We start from the raw sequence: 8712 nt of genomic DNA on the forward strand, positions 1-8712 counted from the left end.
CAGGCGTGAGCCACCACGCCCGGCCGTGACTGAAATTTTATACAACTCTCTTTAATTTTGCTCCCGACACAGGGCCTCCTTGCTGCTTGCCAAACCCAGTCCTACCTGGGCGTTTGCTGTAGCTGATGTTTGCGTGCTGGGGATGCCCCGTGACCAACTCCCTTTACCTGCTTCAAGTCCTTTGCTCATAGGGTACCTTCTCATTGCAGCCTCTTCCGACCACCCTAGGAGATTCTTTTGGAGCATTAAGATTTAATGACTGTCCTGTTGGGTTTCAGACTGTGTGGGGCCCGTTGCCCTTTTCTTTTGGCTGACTTCTCCCTTTTTGTAATGGGGATGTTTACCCAATGCCTGTACCCCCATTTTACCTTGGAAGTAAATAACTGATTTTCATTTTACAGGCTCGTAGGTGAAACACAGCCACCTGCCCCTTGCCGCAACTGCTTCTCTCACTTTCCCTCTGTTTGCTTTTCCATAGCACTTCGCACCTAAGCTACTAATTTACCTCCTGAGCCCGGTGTCGATTTTCTCCCCCCACTCATCTCTACCTTTTCTGACTAGAATGTGGGCACCGAGGCCTTTTTGCTCCCAGATGCCTGAAGAACAGTGTCTGCGCACAGGCTATGCGCTCAATAAACGGTTGATGAATGGACGAATTCTGTTTTTTGTTTGTTTTTGAGACGGAGTCTCGCTCTGTCACCCAGGCTGGAGTGCAGTGGCGCTCAAGTGATTCTCCTGCCTCAGCCTCCCGAGTAGCTGAGATTGCAGTCATGTGCCACCACGCCCGGCTAATTTTTTGTATTTTTAGTAGGGACGGGGTTTCACCATGTTGGCCAGGGTGGTCTCAAGCCCCTGAACTCAGGTGATCCACCCGCCGCGGCCTCCCAAAGTGTTGGGATTACAGGCGTGAGCCCCCGCGCCTGGCCCTGAGCTTTCAATTACTTGAAGACGAATTCGATCTGGTGAGAAGAGAAGGCGTCGAATACTTGCTTTTTGGTGAAAGGAAGGTGAGACCAAATCCGAGCCCTGCTCTGCCGCGGCGCTGGGTCCCTCGGTCCCTCCGCGGGTGGGCGGTGGGGCCGCAAGCGTTCTCTCTCCTCTCTCTCTGTCTCTCTCTCTCTCGTCCTCTCGGGTCTCTGTTTCAGGTCCCAGACCCTCGGCCGCGCGCCCACCTGCGCCCACCCAGTCCCCGAGACACCCGTGAGCCTGTCTCGCGCCCTCCCCAGGTCCGGCAACCTGGAGCGGGAGAGATCGGAGCGCCGAACGCGCATCCCCCGCCTCCCCATGAGGGCGCGTATGCAGATGAGCACGGCGCACGGAGGCGGAGGCGGAGGCGGCCGGTCACGCTAGGCCTGGGACCACCCCCGCACCTCCCACCCCCAGTCCCTCACCCCGCTCCTACGTCCCCGCGCAGGGACATCCGAGTGCTGCCGGTGGGTTCCCCTAGCGGTGAGGGTGGGGCGAGGGGGCTGGAGAGGGTGAGGGGGTTGGGGCCGCACGAAGGAAGTGACCGTGTGTTGAGAGCGGGGCGGGCGCGAGGGTGTGAGAGGAGGCGGGGACGACACCTCGTACTCACCTGGCAGGGGACACACCATGATCGCGAAGGTGGTTTTCCCAGGGCGAGGCTTACCCATTGCACTCCGGATGTGCTGACCCCTGCGATTTCCCCAAATGTGGGAAACTTGACTGCATAATTTGTAGTAGTGGGGGACTGCGTTCGCGCTCTCCCCTGGTCTCTTAACTCGGTCCGCAAAAGTAGACTTGGCTCTCTGTGTTGCCGAAAAGCAGCATTCAGGACCAGGGTTGCTCTCTATCCTTCTGCATCCCAGTGACTTGAGCTGGTTGTCACGAGCCCGGCGTCTCAGGGCGGGCGTGCACTTGTGTGGTCTTTTACAGTTAGGATTGTCGGCGCTATGCAAAGCTGCAAGATCGGGGATCTCTCTAGGTCGGAGGCAAAGACGGGCGGTTTCCACCTCCTTTTAGCTGTTCATTTATTTTATTTTATTATTATTTTTTAATGTCTATAAACTAGGTGATATTTGGAGATCAGACACTGGTGACGCGGAATACAGGATCCTTATCATATGAGTTACTAGCGCTTGTTTCTTAAATTTGCAGGTCTGGTTTGTCAGGAACTGAGTCTGATAGAATCCCTTTCACTTTGCGTGTTACCGCGTGCGCGTGGCGGGCGGCGGGCCGTAATGGTGGTGGTTTGGTTGGTTCGTTGGTTTTCTCTTTTCCCCAAAAGTCTGCGCACAGCTTAGGTTGGTGTTTTTTTTCCTGAGTAGACACTTTAATCTGCAAAATGGGATGATGACTCCTACGTTGCAACACCTTGTAAAATTTTGCCGCCTTCAGCTGACAACACTTGCCCTAAGCATCTTACTTCGGTTTGGCAATATTACAGTATGTCTAGGAGTGAGGTCTTATGTCCCTGCCGAGGGAGAAATTCCAACAAAGCCAAAGTATCAGTTTTACATTGTCTTTGAGTTTCAGAGGTCACCAGCAAATCATCTGCATATTAAATCATTCTAGATCCTACTGGTGGGACAAATTTCTCTAAGTTTTCTTGTAAATGACAGGAAAATAGTAGGAGAGTTCTGAAGCCCTTTGCCATAAATATCAAACTTTGCCATAAATATGGGACTCGGTAAGAATTTCGACTCGTCCACTAGAGGGACAGAAAAGCAGGCAGAACATACATCGACTTCAGGGGGAAATTTTGCAGGCAGACAACAGCACTAAATTCAGAATAACTGCAGTTAGGAACTACAGGAGCTAATGAAACAAGGATTTTATTTACTTCTCTAAGATACTGTACAAATTATGTGATCAACCATCTTTATCAAATTTATATTCCCTCTTAACAGGATGAGTATCCTTTTTAAAATAAGCTCCTGTCTTTTTTTTTTCTTTCTTTCTCTTTCTTTTCTCTCTCTCCTCTCTCTCTCTCTCCCCCTCTCCCCCTCTCTCTCTCTCTCTCTCTCTCTCTCTCTCTCTCTCTCTCTCTCTCTTTCCCTCTTTCTTTCTTTCTTTGAGACCCAGTTTCGGGCCGGGCGCGGTGGTTCACGCCTGTAATCCTAGCACTTTGGGAGGACGAGGTGGGTGGATCACCTGAGGTCAGGAGTTCAAGACCGGCCTGGCCAACATGGTGAAACCCCATCTTAAAAAAAAGAAGAAGAGACGGAGTTTTGCTCTGTCGCCCAGGCTGGAGGGCAAGGGCGAGATCTTGGCTCACTGCAGCCTTCTCCCTCCTGGGTTCAAGCGAATCTCCTGCCTCAGCCTCCCGAGTAGCTGAGATTACAGGCACCTGCCACCACGCCTGGCTAATTTTTGTATATTTAGTAGAGACGGGGTTTCACCGTGTTGACAAGGCTGGTCAACTCCCAAAGTGCTGGGATTACAACAAGCGTGAGCCACCGTGCCAGGCCCTTTTAATTATTTTAATTTTTTTCGAGCAGAGTTTCCTTCTTGTCACTCTGGCTGGAATGCAGGGTCGAGATCTCTGCTCACTGCAGCCTGCACCTCCCCAGTTGAAGCGACTCTCCTGCCTCAGCCTCCCAAGTAGCTGGGATTACAGGCACGCAGCACCATGCCCAGCAAATTTTTGTATTTTTAGTAGAGATGGGGTTTCACCACGTTGGCCAGGGTGGTCTCGAACCCCTGACCTCACATGATTCGCCCGTCTCGGCCTCCCAAAGTCCTGGGATTACAGGCGTGAGCCAGCGCACCCGGCCTTAATTTTTCTTTTTCTTCTTCTATTATTATTTTTTAAATAGAGACAGATTTCCTGTGTTGCCCAGGCTAGTCTCAAACTCTTTGGCTCAAGTGGTCCACCTGCCTTAGCCTCCCAAAGTTGCTGGGATTACAGGCTTGAGCCACCGCACTGGGCCACCAGTGCCCTTTTTAAATAAGCTCCTATTTGTGTTGTTTGTTTTGTTTAATTGTTGTGTAACCACATTTATTCCGTCAAATTGAGATCTCTACAAAGGATATCATTTTATACCTGACCATGGTTTATCCTTTTGGTGAGTCACTGGTTCTCTCTGTCCAAATAGCATCATTACTCCCTAAGGTCCAACGTCATGCACGTACCAATTTGTTTCAGCCTGGATGCTTTTCCAGTCCACTGTGAAACTGTCTCTCTCCATCACACCCCTTTTCTTTCAGAAGGCATACAGGTACCAACTAGGAGCTCCACAAAATACTCCATCCGGAGTGCAGATGATGGTAGGTAGTTTAGTTTACACAGGTGTCTTTCCAGTAGGTTTACAAGAGAATCAAGAGAAAGAAAGAACACACGTTCCTCAGTCAGAGGGCCTATCTCTATGGGAACTGCCAAGGAAAAGTAGAAAGTTGATCCAGAAAATCAACAACCTGCATTGATCTAACAACAGACGAAAATTGGGGAATTTAGGAGGAACTTGAAGAATAAGTAGCACCGAAGGGCCGGGCACGGTGGCTCATGCCTCTACTCCCAACACTTGGGGAGGCCGAGGCGGGCAGATCACTTGAGGTCAGGAGTTTGAGACCAGCCTGGCGAACATGGCGAAACCCTGTCTCTACTAAAAATACAAAAATTATCTGGGCGTGGTGGCGTGCCCCTGTAATCCCAGCTACTTGGGAGGCTGAGGCAGGAGAATCGAGACTCCCTCTGAAAAAAAAAAAAAGTAGCACCAGCGATATCTATCCAAAAAGGTAAGGCTATTTTCTGGGCTGAGGAAGTTATTGACACATATGGTTGGTTCGTTAGTTTCCCCAACTAAGATTCCCCCAATCTGTCAATTTTGCAATACTTAACAATTATTTTTTAGCTGAGGGTTTCTCCTTCTGGGCTCTCCTGATTCCCGGGTCCCTGCAACTTCTGCATTCTCTGGAGTCTCTTTCTGCAATCCCTCTTCTGCTCTTCTGGCTCTTGCAATAATGACTTAAAAGGTTTTCCCTTTTGCTTAGCTCCCCTCATGGGTGATCCAGAGTAGAGACTGATTCTCTGTAGTAAATAGCTGTGAGCAGCTAGCACAGCAGTTAACGTTCCCTTGTTTCTTCTTTCTCTAGACTGTCCCCTAAATTTTAGTAGAGTCTCGCTCTATCGCTCAAGCTGGAGTGCAGTGGTGCGATCTCGGCTCACTGCAGCCTCTGCCTCCTGGGTTCAAGTGATTCTCGTGTCTCAGCCTCCCAAGGAGCTGGGACTACAGGTGCACACCACCACGCCCTGCTAATGTTTGTAGTTTTAGTAGAGACGGGGTCTTGCCATGTTGGCCAGGATGGTCTCGAACTCCTGACTTAAAATGATCTGCCCTCCTCAGCCTCCCAAAGTGCTGGGATTACAGGTGTGATCCACTGCACCCGGCCTACCCTACCATTTTTTGCCTAACTTGACTCTGGATAGTCAGTAAGAGAGCCAAGACAAAGGTGGGCTAAGACTAGAGCAGAATTTTGATCTGCTCCTGGATCTTTGCCAGTAAATTCTGATAAAGCCTTAACAAACTGCTGAGGAAACCAGTGGTAGACTCTGGGACTTCTGGGTATGCTACTGCATTTTTTTTTTTTTTTTTAAGTAGACAGGAGGGCTCCCTATATTGCCCAGACTGGTCTCAAACTCCTGGGCTCAAGCGACCCTCCCGCCTTGGCTTCCCAAAGGGATGGAACTGAAGATGTGAGCCGCCACGCCCACAATTCCGTTTATAGCTCTAGGAAATGTCACCCCTTTATATGGGTAGGCAGATGCAAGGCCTAACATACATGCTGTCAAGAATTTGTCCTCAAGAAAGAAACTTAGCACCATTTGCTATACACAGTTCATCCTCAAGTCAACTGGTAATTGGAGCGGTCAGCTGTGTTATTAATTGCCGGTACCCACAGGGAAAAGAAAACCTCTGATACAAGTTGGTAGTGACAACTTGGAGTCAGCCACCTAGGCTAAATTCCCAGCAATAGAGGCCAGGTGCAGTGGCTCACCCCTGCAATCCCAGCACTTACTCTGGGAGGCCAAGACAGGCAGATCACCTGAGGTCAGCAGTTTAAGACCAGCCTGGCCAACATGGTGAAACCTCCTTTTTACTAAAAATACAAAAATTAGCCGTATGTGGTGGCACGCACCTGTGTGTCCCAGCTACTTGGGAGGCTGAGGCAGGAGAATTGCGTGAACCGGGGAGGTGGAGATTGCAGTGGGATGAGATTGCACCACTACACTCTAGCCTGGGTGATAGAGGGAGGCTCTATCTCAGAAATAAATAAAAATAAATGTAAATAAATAAGTTAATTCCCACAGACAGAAAGGAGGTAGGTAAATATCTTCCTTGATATTTATTCAGCTGTTAATATGACTCACTTAGGCCAGGTGTGGTGGCTCACATCCATAATTTCAGAACTTTGGGGGGCCAAGGAGGAAGGATCTCTTGAGCCCAGGAGTTTGAGGCCAGCCTGGGCAACATAGGAAGACACCCTCTCTAGAAAAAAAGAAAGAAATTAAAGTTAGCCAGTTAGCCATGTGTGGTGATGCACACCTGTGGCTCTAGCCAGGAGAAAGGCTGAGGCTGGAGGACCACTTGAACCCAGGAGTTCCAGGGTGCAGTGAGTGAGCTAGGCTAACGCCACTGCACCCTAGCCTGGGTGACAGAGAGGGCCCCTGTCTCAAAAAGCAGAGACTCACCCTCAAGGGAAGGGGAAATGTCTCTTTTCCTTATGGTACCAAGGGCACATGTTTTTGTTGTTGTCTTTTTTCTTTTTTGAGGCAGTCTCTCGCTCTTGTCACTCGGGTGGGAGTGCAGTGGAGCCATCACCGTTCTGTTCATTGCAGCCTTAGCCTCAGCCTGATCTGCTCGCCTTTTTTTTTTTTTTTTTCTTCCAAATTTAGAGACCAGGTCTCTCACTGTGTTGCCTTGGCTGGTCTCTTAACTCCTGGGCTCAAGTGATCCTCTCGCCTTGGCCTCCCAAAGTGCTGGGATTACAGATTACAGGCGTGAGCCACTGTGCCCGGCCAACGTTTTTGTTTTCTTCCAGTTTTGTATTTACCTTTTTTTTGAGACGGAGTCTCCCTCTGTCGCCCAGGCGGGAGTGCAGTGGCAGGATCTTGGCTCACTGCAACCTCCGCCTCCTGGATTCAAGCAATTCTCCTGCCCAGCTAATTTTTATATGTTTAGTAGAGACGGGGTTTCACCATGTTGCCCATGTTAGTCTCGAACTCCTCATCTCAGGTGGTCTGCCCGCCTCGGCCTCCCAACGTGCTGGGATTACAGGCATGAGCAGCGGCTGCCAACAAGCCCCAGCATCTGCCTGGGTGGGATCAGCAGCTCCCACGGACTCCATCTCCCCCGGGTGGGAACGTGGGGAGGCAGGGAACTCATCCCTGGCAGGTCCTTCCTAAACCTCTGAGCCGGATACTTGCCTGTACCAGGATTAATTGCCCAAACATACTCTGCCGTTTCTGCCAGCAGTTACAGATCCCGGGATACTTTCCCCCAAGTGCCTAGTCCATGCCAAATAAAGAAGCTTCTCTACACACCCCAAACTAGCAGGAAAAAGGCGGATTTGGCCTAGAAAAGCATGAGATGGCAACTTTTCGACAAGGATACCCATGAGAACCAAAAACCAATGGTGGCAGCTCGATGACAAACACAGAAGTGGGACCCTCTTCCCCACGGGGGTGGGGAAAACAAAAAACACGCACGATACCTGACTGACGAGCACACAAACCGAAAACGCAACACCAAACACCATCGATAAACGACCTACCTAGGTAGTCAGGAAGCAGTCTGCTATTCAATCACAACCACCAGGAGGGAGCGCGAACGCAGTCCCCCACTACCACAAATTATGCAGTAGAGTTTCCCACATTTGGGAAACTGGAGTTTCAGCACATCTGGAGTGCAATGGATAAGCCTCGCCCTGGGAAAACCACCTTCGTGATCATGGTATCTCCCCTGCCAGGTAAGTATTAGGTATCGTCCATGCCCGGCCAATATTTGTATTTTTAGTAGAGACGGGGTTTCACCATGTTGGTCAGGCTAGTCTCGAACTCCTGACCTCAGATGATCCGCCTGCCTTGGCCTCCCAAAGTGCTGGGATTATAGGCGTGAGCCACTGCGCCCGGCCAAAAAATTTGTTTTAAAATTTTCTTTGAGAGATAGGATCTTGCTTTGTTGTCCAGGCTGGCCTCGAACTCCGGGGCTCATACAGTCTTCCCACTCTGGCCCCCTAAAGTGCTGGGATTACAGGTGTAAGCCACCGAACCCAACCTCAATCTTCTTGTGATCCATAATGTGACAACCAATACAGCTACTTAGTGGTCGATGGGTGGACAGTGTACACAGCATGGACAGTTACCTAAGTAACTATTATCTATTAAGAACCACATGTGGCTGGGCACAGTGGCTCACACCTATAATTCCAACACCTTGGGAGAACGAGGCACGAGGATCACTGGAGCCCAGGAGTTTGCAACATAGGGAGATACTTGTCTCTGCAAAAAATTAAAACAAAAAACAACCACATTTGATAATAAATTTAAAGTCTTCAAAAGTGACTATTTTAACACTGCCCATCCATAGTAGTTTGTAAGACACAATTTGATATGAAAAATGTATGTATAAGTACCTCAGAATTCAAAGTTAAAGGGGTATAGATAATTTAATAAAAATTATTAGCATCAGTGATGAGGTGGGAATTTTGTGTATAATATCCAATTCACAAATTAAAATGGAATTTGGGTTA

General features: G+C 49.4%; 2 non-coding genes across 2 annotated transcripts; one reads left to right on the forward strand and one right to left on the reverse strand.

Moving 5' to 3' along the window:
• The first annotated feature begins 1568 nt into the window (after positions 1 to 1568).
• On the forward strand, positions 1569 to 1732 carry LOC116526395. The gene has a single exon (XR_004258133.1). It is a non-coding gene; the product is annotated as a U1 spliceosomal RNA (small nuclear RNA).
• Positions 1733 to 7775: 6043 nt separating this feature from the next.
• On the reverse strand, positions 7776 to 7937 carry LOC116526413. Its single transcript, XR_004258151.1, has one exon. It is a non-coding gene; the product is annotated as a U1 spliceosomal RNA (small nuclear RNA).
• Positions 7938 to 8712: the final 775 nt, after the last annotated feature.

Source organism: Sapajus apella, unplaced genomic scaffold, assembly GCF_009761245.1.
Source record: "Sapajus apella isolate SASKATOON/1434 unplaced genomic scaffold, GSC_monkey_1.0 scaffold50, whole genome shotgun sequence".
Taxonomy (NCBI): Eukaryota; Metazoa; Chordata; class Mammalia; order Primates; family Cebidae; genus Sapajus; species Sapajus apella.